Source organism: Canis aureus, chromosome 18 (assembly GCF_053574225.1).
Source record: "Canis aureus isolate CA01 chromosome 18, VMU_Caureus_v.1.0, whole genome shotgun sequence".
In the NCBI taxonomy this organism is placed as follows: Eukaryota; Metazoa; Chordata; class Mammalia; order Carnivora; family Canidae; genus Canis; species Canis aureus.
In genome coordinates this window covers 49,163,893-49,176,829 of record NC_135628.1, presented here as the reverse complement: position 1 = coordinate 49,176,829, position 12,937 = coordinate 49,163,893, and positions in this window count along the sequence as shown.

Here is a 12,937-nt window from a genome sequence, read left to right as displayed (position 1 = left end):
ATTTCACCCTTACTGGAAAAAAAAAAAAAAAAAAAAAACCCCAGGAAAATAAAGCTTATATTCCAGTGCTTGTGGTGTTGAAAGAAACAAATTGAAAGGAAAAGGCATCATCATCCCCAGTTAACTATAGGGAGACCTAAGCAAAGCCTTTGTTCATGTCTCAATTCTATAGTGATCTGTTAAGGATCTAGCTCCTTAAATCAGCTTCTGTCTCTAAGAAGAAACAACCTTTATTTTATTTATTTACTTTTTTGTTAGGGTGGAAGTCTAAGGAGGCAGAGAATAGAAAGGAGAATTCGTTTTTGCAAGCAGACTTTTTGTCTTTGGGGTTGGGAAAACATTCAGCAAGTAAAATGGAGTGTGTCAAAATCTTCATTTTGGAAAGTGATAACTAGTTAAGAAGCTGATGAAATCGGATGTTTGGCTTTTGTTTATTTATTAAGCAAGGAAACAGGCGTACCGAGGTGGCCCAGTTGTTTAAGTGTCTGACTCTTGATTTTGGCTCAGGTCATGATTTCAGGCACTCTCATCTCAGAGTCTGCTTGAGATTCTCTCTCCTTCTCGCTCTGGCCCTCCCACTCCTGTGTCCTCTCTCTCTCTTTCTAAAATGACATCTTCAAAAAATTTTTTTTATTTAAAAAAAAGGCTATAAATGCAGAGGGGCCAGCTTTTTCTTAATTGTATATTCAGCTAAAACTCCATCTACATCCGTCTTCAAATGGAGAATTCAACTGTTTTTCCTTTTTTAAAAGATTTCTCTGAACTTTGCCGTGGATATTTGCCAAAGGCTGTGATGTAGTTAACATGAACAATTATGGAATTATGAAAGAGTCTGATTTAATAAGCATAATCCTAGAATCGCAACCATTTTCTTTCTAAGCCACTGGTAAGTAGAGCATGCACGTTATGGTTCTATTTCAGTGGTCTTGCTTTGTCCCTGGTTGAATGCTTGGAAGCTATAGAATATGTTTGTAAGGACCTGCTGCTTAAAAATATTTAGGAAATTTGAGTTGATTCTGAGCCAGATGATTGTGTTAGGTCTGCACCAGAGCCCAAGAGTTTACAACCACCGTGTCTGGGTCAGTCTGATGTGGTTTATGCCATGAAACTGTGCAGAGCCTGGCTCCATGTGCTCCTGAGCCTTCTCAACATCCTCCTCTTTCCACTTGCAATACTTGGCTTTCCAGAACAACAGAAATCACTGGCTTGATGGGAAATCACTGTATTTTTTCATAGATATTTCTTTATTTCCCAACTATCTAAATATTAAGCCAAGAATCATGCCACTGAGAAGAAAAGTAGGGAGAGACAAGTAGATTCTGCATTTGAGTTCAGTTTTGACTCTGTAAAGCTTACTTCTATTTAGACAGTTGAACTCCCAACAGGACTTGGTCATTGGAAAAGATAGGCTAACTTGTAGGGGGCAAATGTGTTCTTCCCACCACGTGGCTGGTTAACACTTAATTGTAGCCTTGTCTTTGTATCTTGGTCTTAGTTTGTGATGCATGGTAAGTTAGAATTGCAATAATGACTCCACACGCAAATGGCTTGACATAATAAAGCAAGTATCTTTCAACATTTGGAAACTATTGCTGTATCTTCATGAAGCTACAGCTGATTTATGTAGACACGTTTTGTTATAAAGCTTCAAAATTGAGGATAGGGATGGGCAGTGTAAAAACTGAAGGAATTTTTTGAGTTTTTCTCAAAAAGCTTTCAAATACACAAGTTTTAAAAATGTTAATAGGAACTGGCGAGTAAAGCAAGAAGGAACAGGAACAAGGAATGTTTCCCGAGTCTTCAAAAATTCCCAGACATCTATTTTCGGAGCTGCTAGAGGAGTGCACTTAAATGCAAGTGTTATTATCCTAATGTCCTATATTTAGCCAAACTCCTTAAAATGAATTAATGTTACTGTAGGTGGGAAGTAGGCCCCAGAATAAAACAAATCTGTTGTTCTGTACTAATATATCTCTAGATCAGGATTACAGAAAGTCACGTGGCCACGTAGCGCTAAGACCTACAGAGAAATTAGGCTTCCCACCTCCCCTGCCAGCTTTGTAACAGATTTTTTTTTTTGTAGTTTATTAAATTATCTTGACATTGTTTAGGAATAGAAAGAAGGTGTGATTATGAACGAATGGCCAAAAGGCAAGCATCAGTGAAACCGGAAAGGAGGCTGGAAAAACCTTGACGCTGAATGCTGGAGATACACTTGTGTGTCTACCAGTGCATGTGAGCCACTTCCAAACCTGTTTCAAAATACAAGGTCTGCCTTAGCAGGTCACTGGAGATGTAGCCTTGCAGCCACTTAATTTTATTTACGAAATTGTCTTAGTGTGCATGAGCAAGAACATTTATGTCTATTGATGTATACAAAATGTATTCATGGAACCACCCTGATCTGTGGAAATTAGAACAACTTGCCCAGATACAAGGAGGAGGGAGTAGTGCACAAGTACTTGACTGGCTCCATTTAGTTTGAGAACTAGCATTTTAGCCATAGGTCCTGAATCTTAGAAGGTTTACATTTATGCACTCAACATCTAATGAGAAAATTTGGGAGGAATTACAAAAAGATAAGGAAAAGATTTATATTTGTAATGATTACTCACAAGACTGACAATGGGTCGAATGTTGAAAACTTAGGCTAGTTTCAAGATTTGCTGACTACAGGCTCCTGAAAGGATCGATTAATATAGACTGCTGTATAATTTATAAATGCAGCAAGAATTTAAGTAGGTCACTGATGTAACATAGGAAATATACGGATATCCTTCAAGAATCGTCAATGCTAAGTCAGAATTTCTCCACGGCTGGTTTTTCTCTTATACTTGGGGAACAGGACCAACCGTTAGGCATGGCATTTTGGGCGTGCAGATTCTCAGTATCCAATTTACTATTCAGTGAAATGTTTGTGCTGGTAACATGTAGACAATAATCTATTTCTTCCAAAATAACTGACCTGAATTAACATGACCTTGACAATGATATTAATTGACTCACCAGAGCAGTTCTGATAAGTCTTTTGGAGAAACAAAAATGATGCTGTGTAAAGTTCAAAATACAGAACATTTTTTCCTAAGTTGGTTTGGTTTCCAGCCTTAAATTCCCATTGACAATTTTTCACAGCATCTACCCCAAAGATAGAAACTACTGCACCATGCTGAAACAACAGGTTTCAGAAAATTACGAAGGCTGCTTTCCCCATCTGAGTTACTGTTTCTCTTGAAAGCATTTATCCTCTTAACTCACCCTCCAGCATTACTCTTTCTCTTAGTATGGTAGTGATAACCTCCCTTGTGCTTAGCCCTCCTAGAAATTATCCAATACAATTTTTTTGTTGTTGTTTCATGTCATTCCCTTCTACTTCCCTCCCTTGTCACAGAAATGAACAGTAATTGTCAGATAATTAAAGAGGCTGAGAAAAAAAAAAAAGAGGCTGAGAGTATAAAATGCACAGAAGAGAACTGAGTTCACGTGTGTGTTTTTGAAACTTGGGAGTTGATACTGGGAAATAGCATAGTGAAGATCCCATGGACTTTGTGTAATAGGAAATACTGCCCATATTCAAATATTCAGATATTGGCAATACGTTTACCAGCCCGTGCAAATATTTTTGGTTTTTTTATTCTTTCCACTTTTTAAAATTAAGTTTTAATTTTAATTCCAGTATAGCTACAAGTGTTTTTCTAATAAACACTTTTCCCAGACAGCACAGTCAACACCTGCCCACTTAGTTTGCAAATCCCAGTGTCTCCTGCTCTGACTTCCTCAGACACCCCCAACCCTGTCTCCTTTCTGCAAGGGGAACTATAATGTGGGGACTCATCGAATTTCAGACTGGGCTACTCTTTGATAATAATGATGAAGCCACTTAAGGGGTCTTCCAAAAGCCCCATGGCAGTGCTTACTCCATGCCCATTTATTTTTCCTTTGAGGAAAGTCATATTTTAAAAGTATCCATTTTAGGGATGCCTGGGTGGCTCAGCAGTGCCTGCCTTCAGCTCAGGGCGTGACCCTGGAGTCCCAGGATCAAGTCCCACATCAGGTTCTCTGCATGAGCCTACTTCTCCCACTACCTGTGTCTCTGCCTCTCTCTCCCTCTCTGTGTGTCTCTCATGAATACATAAATAAAATCTTAAGATTTTATCTTCATCTTCATCTTAGGATTTTATTTATGTATTCATGAGAGACACACACACAGAGAAGCAGAGATACAGGCAGAAGGAGAAGCAGGCTCCATGCAGGAAGCCCAACGTGGGACTCGATCCCGGGACTCCAGGATCACATCCTGAGCCAAAGGCAGGCGCTAAACCGCTGAGCCACCCAGGGATTCCCCCTCCCTTTTCTTAAAGAATAAAATAAATTACCCATTTTCATACAAACCAGTATTTATTAGAACACTTAAAACAGGCAGTTGGACATGGCATGGAAATAGTTTACATGAGGAAGTTGTCGCAATTTTTCAGCCAATGCAAATAAAATAGGTTAAACAATTTGCACAAAGTTAAATAGCTGGTACCTGGCAGAGCTGAGCCTCAAACTTAGATCTGTCTTAATACAGAGGATGTGCCTTGAACCAGTGCAGTTCCTTGCCTCCCAGGTGCATTAAATCATTGGTGATAGTTTGGGTAAAAAATAAAAAGAGTACTCCAACAGCTTGACTTCAAATGTAGGCTTGGGATTGTTCTGCTTATGCACGTGCAAAGGTCCAAAGGGAAATGCTGTCATTCTCCGTTTTCCAGAAGAAAACAAACAAAAAACAGCAAAATTCAACAGAAAGGAAAATATGATCACGCAGCTAAAACAGCAGCCACTGAAGCAAGCCAAAGCAAGTTGTGAGATTTGTACAGGCTCATATTCTGGGAGTATTCAGTAAATAAAATATAGTACTTTTATAATTTATCTTTGGTTTGCTCATCCCCAACTCCCTCTTCCGCTTTCCATCAGTGCTAAAATATTTTTTCCCATTTGAAATATTAGATTAGGTAACTAACATGTTTGAGTAATCCCAAATGCTTAATAAATGATGACACCAGAATTTATTTGGAATTACCTCAGAGTCCTCACTTTGAACCCGAAGTAATCCGTCTATTCAAATACGTATATTGAGTGTCTCCTTTCCTTAAGCATTTTTCACTTACTTCATATTTTTATCATCCCAATGGTGATTTTTAATTTATGAATATCACATGTGGAGACAGAATGGGATTTGGTTTGTAGGGTTTTTTTTTTTTTTTTTTTACTTATGTTAAAAAAATGTGCATTTCTTTAAAAACAAGGTTCACCACTAATAGCTTCTGAGGTAAAAGCATGGTTACCCATCCCAACAAATCAAGATTCCTGTTCCACTTCCTGTCAGTATCTCCAAAAAGAGTCACAAAAAAATTCTTGGCAGCATTTAGAGAAAAATAATTGAAGGTGTTAATATTACCTTGTTCCTCCTGAATGTGCTATTTACAGCTTTCTGCCGGTCTCCTGGGTAGGCCCCACAACTCCCAACTGGTACCATGTGGATAGAATGAAGCTGCAGAAGACTAAAGGATAACTTCTAAAACAGCAATCATAAATATGAAAAAATACATGTCTTTTTTCCCCTCTGACTCTTCCTTCCAATGTCCAAAAAACAATGTTAAAAAAAAAGTCCTTTACTTTTCCCACTTTTGCCGAGCAGTTTGCAAAAAGTTCCTCTGAGCAACCATGTGTTGGATTATGTTCACTGGGATGTCCTGGTTTTTAATCTGGGGTTTTAACCTGGTTTTTAATGCTGCCACCACTCAGCCTCTGGCTTGCAAAGGAATTAATACAGGATACATTCAGGGAGGGCAACTTGCAGATTGTAATCTGAGACTGACTTTTTTGATCATCTGTTTCTGTGTTTATGTAACAGTGATCACTCAGATGGATCATCTGAGATTTCATTTAGGAAGAGAGAAAATTTAACAGTTTGTGCTAGTGTCAACACTATTTTGACCACAGATTAGTATGCTTTCCAATTACATGTCTAATTTTTTTAAATTCAAAATATATAACCCCACAAAAGTAGTGTTGCCAAAAAACTTCAGTTTATAATAAAAATTATATAGCTAATTAGACAATGTTTCTTTTTTTTAATATTTTATTTATTTATTCATGAGAGACACAGAGGCAGAGACACAGGCAGAGGGAGAAGCAGGCTCCCTGTGGGGAATCCCATGTGGGACTCAATCCCCAGACTCCGGGATCACAACCTGAGCCGAAGGCTGACGCCCAATCACTGAGCCACCCAGGCGTCCATTAGATAATGTTTCAATCTGGGACAAGTGATTTGTCATCTGAAAATTAGTGCAGCATAGCTAATATGCAAATCGGTGATGTATTAAAGTAAAAAACTTCTGGTTTAGAGTGCAAATTTGTCTTCAGGGTTTTGAAGATCAGGCTAATTTTACCTCAGGATCATTCATTTAGAGAACAGGACTTTCGTTTTCCAGTTATCCGCCCCTGGCTAGCCCAAATGCACTCCTAACGGTAGCTTGCAGAGCCACTCGTGACGATAGCCTGACCACTGCTCCCAGATGACATGTAGGAAAGGGGCAGAGGCTTTGAGGGAGGAGGCGCAGGGAAAGTGGAGGCTAATATTCTTAGAATTGTGGCCCTACAATGTGCACAGAGGAAATGGTGTCCCTGGGTGCTCATTGGAGCCCCTTAGCCTCCCATGTGTATGTCCTGACCTGTCCTAGAACCTAGGACCAATCTTGCCTCTAGAACTTCATTTCTCAGCCATGTTCCTTTTTGATCCCAGACCACTGTTGGCCACTGTAGGAAGAATGATGAGAAGATATGGTCATGTCTCTTCATTGTTGTTGAGCAGCTACTATCTCCGTCTACCCCAATACATATATTGAGTACTCGGTGTTTATTAGTCAGAAAGATAAGATACAGTCCCCGATCTCCAGATATACAGTCCAGTAAAGATAGTGGGGAGATCAGGACAGGTACACAAGTAGTATATAATGCAAGGCAAAATGTACTGTGAGACTGTGGAAAATAGATTACAACAGGAGCAGGTGTTGAACGAGGGAGATGGGTTCAGTTTTAAAAACATCATGTCTCAATGTGGATGTGTGCGTTCAGAATCATGGGGGCCTTTATTTGTGCTGGATTTGGGGGTCATGTGGTATGAATAGTATTTTACTTTGAATGAGATCATCCAGGAGAACAGGGAGATGAACAGAGGCTCTTTTGAAGAATGCTTTTTTCCTTCTCAACTTGGGTCAATATGCTACTTGTGTTTCAAGGAAGGCCCCTTTTAGGGGAGGGATGAGGCACTCACCAGACTTAAGGAGTGGGAGAGGTCTTCCTGAAAGAGTGTTTGTCAGGGGGCACCACTTGCTCCGTGGGCTGCGGGTCGCTCAGTGTGGCTTGAGCACAAGGTACATGAGGACACTTGATGGAAGCTGAGGCAGACAGGTCATCAGGGCCATGTTTGCCATGCTAAGGGATGTGAACTTTATTCTGGAGAAGATGGGCCACCCCTGAAGAATTTCAAGCAGGTGACTGCTTGATTGGACTTGCATCTTGGAAAGAATATCTCTCTAGCCTGTTAAAGACAAGTTGGGAAGAGTGAGCACAGATGCAGAGAAGCCAGTTTGGAAGAAACCAGCTCAGGAGCAGCGGTCCTGATAACAGGTCGTGAGCGACTCTGAGCGTTTTTGTATTGTTTGGGGAGAACATATGCCATCTTCTGGGGCAGGCGGGGGTGAGGGGTGGGATTCTTTTCACAGCCATAAGTCTAGGGGTGGCTCCTGGTAAATAAAAGGCTTGTGGCATCTGTACCACACTCGTGAGTTTGGAGGTGCAAAGGTAGACAGGATCTGCACCTTGGGAGAGGACCAGAGACAGCTGAATTTGCTGTGCATAGCAGAGCAAAAGGGATCTGGAATTCCTCAGGGTAATATAGGAGGACAGTAGTGCTGCAGAAGCCTGAGGGGAGACGAAGTGATACACTAGCAAGAAAACGGAGACAACTAAGTGGGATGAAATAGCCAGTGGCAGGGGAGGCGGGGGTGGGGGGTGGGGGTGGGGTGGGGGAATCTCTGACCGTCGAGGACTTTTCACAGCAGTAATGTCTCATGTTTGATTTGAAGTCGTTTGTGTTGCTGCCATGTCAACCCTTTCTTTGTCTCCTTAAATGTTCATACAAAGTTGAGTCTGTGAAAAAGGGGAGAGAGGGCTGACTGCCACAGGTCAATTGCCACATTAGGTGAATATACTTTGGAGCAAGGCCATTAAGTCCATGGGTTTGCAAGGTGCAGGGACTATGAGCAGGAATACTCTTCCATCCCAGGAATTCTCAGCAATCTTGCAGAAGACCATGGCCTGTCACAGAGATGGAATGAGATTTCCAGCTGACTTTTCCAGAATATACACACAATTTTCCCTCACTATCCTAAAGCAGAGCATTCCTATAAAAGCCTCCATAAGCAGAATGGGCCCAAAGCAAAGCAGCAATGACTTAATTTATATGCAACAGCTTATGAGTACTCCCAGACCCACAAAATAACCTCTCTGAGGCTCTTCTGTGACACATCTTCCTAAGAGATGCACAAAATAAGTTGAGATAAAGCACAGATGCTCACAGACATGGTTCAAAGCCAAGAAGGCTTGATGTTGAGATGCCAAGTGCAGGTCCTGGGGAGAGGACTTGGTGGTTGAGGTGCACGCTGCCTCTGTAACAGCTCGCTGTAAAACAAACACTGCATGTTATCCCCCTCACTTCTGTAAAGGTAAAAATTCTCTTTGGAGTCCCTTTGGTCAGTGAAAACGGGTACCAATATATGTGTTCCATAAAAGCGAAGTGGCATAATGCAAACTTTCAAACACAAGTGTCAGCATAGGCTCCTTTCATTGCCTCCTGCCCTACACCTGCTCAGTTACTAAGTTCGGTGGAGTAGGTGCTTTCTTGGTCTCTGCTCTATCTGTTTGGACCCCTTTACACTTACGCAGTGTCCACAGTTCAAATTTGTATCACTTCACTCTTAAGTGATTACAATGGTCTCCTGCCTGGTCTTCCTGTCACCAGCTTGGACTTCATGGAGTCCATCCTTCTCTTGGTTACACAGGTCATATTTTGAAAACCTATATAAACATCATGTCTCTCCTCCTCTTGAAATTCTTTGATGCTCCCAGGACTTTCATAATTAAGTCCACATTCCTTAACTTGCAGCAAGTTGTTCAGGTTGGGCTTTTGTATTCAGAAGTAGAAAATTGTACAAACTTTTTTGAAAGCATCTTAACTAATGCATGCATCTGCAGTTCAGATAGGCATATCAAATTTGGCTGAGAGAAAGTTGGTAAAAATGACAATTTGGTTGAAACCTAATTTCCAGTTTTGGTGTACCACAATGATGGCTCACCACTCTTGTCCATCTGGCAGATGGCTTTGTAGCTGTCAATCATTCATCTGTTCTTCTAAGGGCCTTCTGGAAGAGTCACAAGTCAGAATAACTAAAAGGGATAGGCTGACACAACTATATATCCAACATCAGAGGACTAATCAAAATAACCTAAATATCCAACAATCATTGAACTTTCTTACATAAAATATAGTGGGTTATATTATGGTATATATGCTGTCTTCTCCTTTTTGTAGAAAACATAGTAATTTGTATATATAGATATGCCTTAAGGAGAACCTAAAAGGATATACACTAAAGGATCATCAGTGGTTGTTCTGTGTGGGTGGGAATATGAGGATTCATTATGTCCTTTTGCTTATCTGTATATTCTGATTTTTCTTAATGATCACATACTATTTTTGTAAAAAAAAAAAAAAAAGACCATACAGAAAATATAGTTCTATTTTTAATTCATCAAAATTATCAATACTAGAAAAAAAGACTGAAATATTAACTCTTTACCAAATCCTTGTTCTTACAGAATTACATTAAGCCCTATGATTTTCAATTATTTTATATATTGCCTTATTTCCTCAAACTTAAATACCCTTCTGTACTGGGACACCTGGGTGGTTCAGTGGTTGAGCGTCTGTCTTCAGCTCATGGCATGATCCCGGTGTCCTGGGATCGAGTTCTGCATTGAGTTCCCCACAGGAAACCTGCTTCTCCCTCTGCCTATGTCTCTGCCTCTCTCTGTGTGTCTCTCATGAATAAATAAATACAATTAAAAATATATATATCCTTCCTTATTCCCTAACCCCATCAATTGACTCTTTTTTTTAGCCTGGATAAAAAAATCATGTGTCGCTGTCTCAGAGAAGCTTTTCTTTTCTCGTTTTGTTTTTCTTTTCTTTTTTAGAGAGAGAGAGAGGTGGGGAAGGAGCAGAGAGAGAATCCCAAGCAGGCTCTACAACCAGCATGGAGCCCAACTTGGGGCTCACAACCCTGAGATCATGACCTGAGCCAAAATCATGAGTCAGACACTTCACCCACTGAACTACCCAGGCACCTCCCCTGAGAAACTTTTCTTGAGTCCTTATTTGCTTTTGGTCAAGGGTCTACAGGGAAAACTGTGGCTCACAAATCAAATCCATCCAACACCTATTTTTTGTAGAGCCTGTGAACTAAGAAAAGCATTTACATTTTTAAATGGTCAGAAAAAATCAAAAGAGGAACGTTAACTCTGGAATGTTACATAAATTTGAATGTCTATAAATAAAGTATATTAGGACACACACATGCTTTCTCATTTACAGATTGCCAACGGCTGTTTTTGCCCTGCAGTCGCAAAGTTAACTAGTTCTGGCAGAAACCAAACAGCTCACAAACTCTAAAATATTTACTCTTTAGTTCTTTACAGAAAAAGTTTGCTCACACTAACTTTACGTGATTAGGCTTCCTCCGTGTCCACAGAGGACCCTAAACCTGTCTCTAAGTCAGTTCTTATCACGTATTCGGGAAGGGATGGTTCTCTCGGGATTCCCACTGCTTTGAGGTAGGGGACACTTTCTAATGTGACTTGGTCTCCCCCAGCACCAAGCAGAGTATCTCATACACAGGAACTTGATAAGTAAGGGCATGATCCTGGCAGGAATGGTGGAAGCTTCCTCGATGAGAATGTCAGTTACATGAGGAGAGATTTTTATCTCCTTCGTTCCCTGTGTATCCTCAGCACCCAGAAAAGCTCCTGGAACACAGTAGGCATTTAGAAAATCCTTGTGGGAATTGTCAGGTGCATTCACGTTGGTACCATATTTCTGATTCTGTAATCCTTAGCTCAATTCTTGGTCTCTTAGATCAAGCTCTTTGATGATTAATGAAAATAAAACTCCACGTTCCAAGCCTCAGAGGACTAAAGAAAAGATAGTGTTAACTCTGTCATGAAAGGCAGTGGGTAGGAGGTCTTTTCCAGAACCTATGGATTTGCCCTACTCAGTAGGTGCATCTCAGGGTAGGCCTAGTAGCCTGTTATTACCCCCTTCCCTTCTCTGGTTCGGAACAACTACGTCAGGGCAGGTATTAAATCAACGTCGTGCTGACACTGACTTATAAATGCCTAGGGCGGCAGGGCTCCCGACGCAGAGTGAGACTTAGCATCCTGGCCCCGTTTCAAATCAGGATGATGTGTACTTCAAGAGATTAATGTGCAAATATAAATCACAGCCTAAACACTTCATCTGCCCTTACACTCTTCTCCCAGTGAGCTGAAAGCTCTTTATAGAGAATGAACTAATCTCTGAGTTTGCAGGAAGGATGAACTAAGAATCCCTGTCCTGTGCTGAATAGAGTCATAGCACCTCAAATGTTTACAGTGTTGTATTCTGAAATAACATTCTAGCAAAGTCTTTCCTGAATGATTAATGTACCCACTTAGTATCTGATCACCTCTTACCTGTCTTATCACGGACTATTTATAATATTATGTTTGGTTTTTCACCTTTTCACGTTTTGGGGAAAAGTATACATGAGAAAATTCAGATAGCTCAGAAAGTGTCAATCACTCTTCACATGGAGCCAGAGTCCTGACTCAGCTCACAGGCCTCTGGCACCCTCCGTAAGACATTACATAGGTGGTGCTCACAGAGTAAGAGAATGGCAGAATGATAGAAACAGACTAAAAGAAACAAAGCCAAGAACTTTTGGACAAATTTCCTAGTGACATACAATCCTCTTGATTGGAGATAATCCAAAGCTTTGTAAGTAGAACAAACAATTATTGAATGGGTGGCCCAGAGAGCTTTGCCAGGAGCACTGTTAGACTCTGCAGGACACAGGGGAAACATTGCTAATCTTAGTTAATACAAAGGACTTTGGAAGAGATTTATAGCTTTCATAAACTGGAGTGGAGCACGGGGGTGGGATGAGGGTAATCTCGGGTATTATTTGAACTCAGACCTTCCTTGAGTGAGAGAGAGGTGGTGGGAATCCAATGATATTTGGGGATTAGAAACGCATGTGCCTCTGTCCTGGGATGTGTGTCAAGGATGTCCGCATCACCACCTGTGTAGGGCAGAAGACGGCGGAGGCCCACCGGACTAAGGAGAGTTCAAAGGGAGACTTGAGCAGGGAGCCTTTAGTATCAGCCACAAGATAGCTCTGAATTCAGGGCTTATGTTCTAGGAATTCCCCGAACACTATTTCCTCTACCAAGAAGCTTTCCTTTATTTTTTTTTTTTCTTCCCGAAATAGTTGTAAATATTCAGTTGACTCCTGGGTACAAATCAGCCTTTCGGGGAATGTGGGGGTGTCAGCTGACACCCTGGGTCTAGTATCAATGCATCCACGATGATAGCAGCCACTTTGGGGTCTTCTAGAGCTTTTACCTCACTGCCAAGAAGACTTTTAGGAAAATTTTTATTTCAGACTTTTTAGAAAGAGCTCTGATCGAATTTTCTTAGACATGAAAACAACAAAGAAAGGAAAATGCTAAGGACCCAAACCCTTTTAGGGTGAGAATGTAATAGTTGTAATATTTGGCAATGTTACATACATACCTG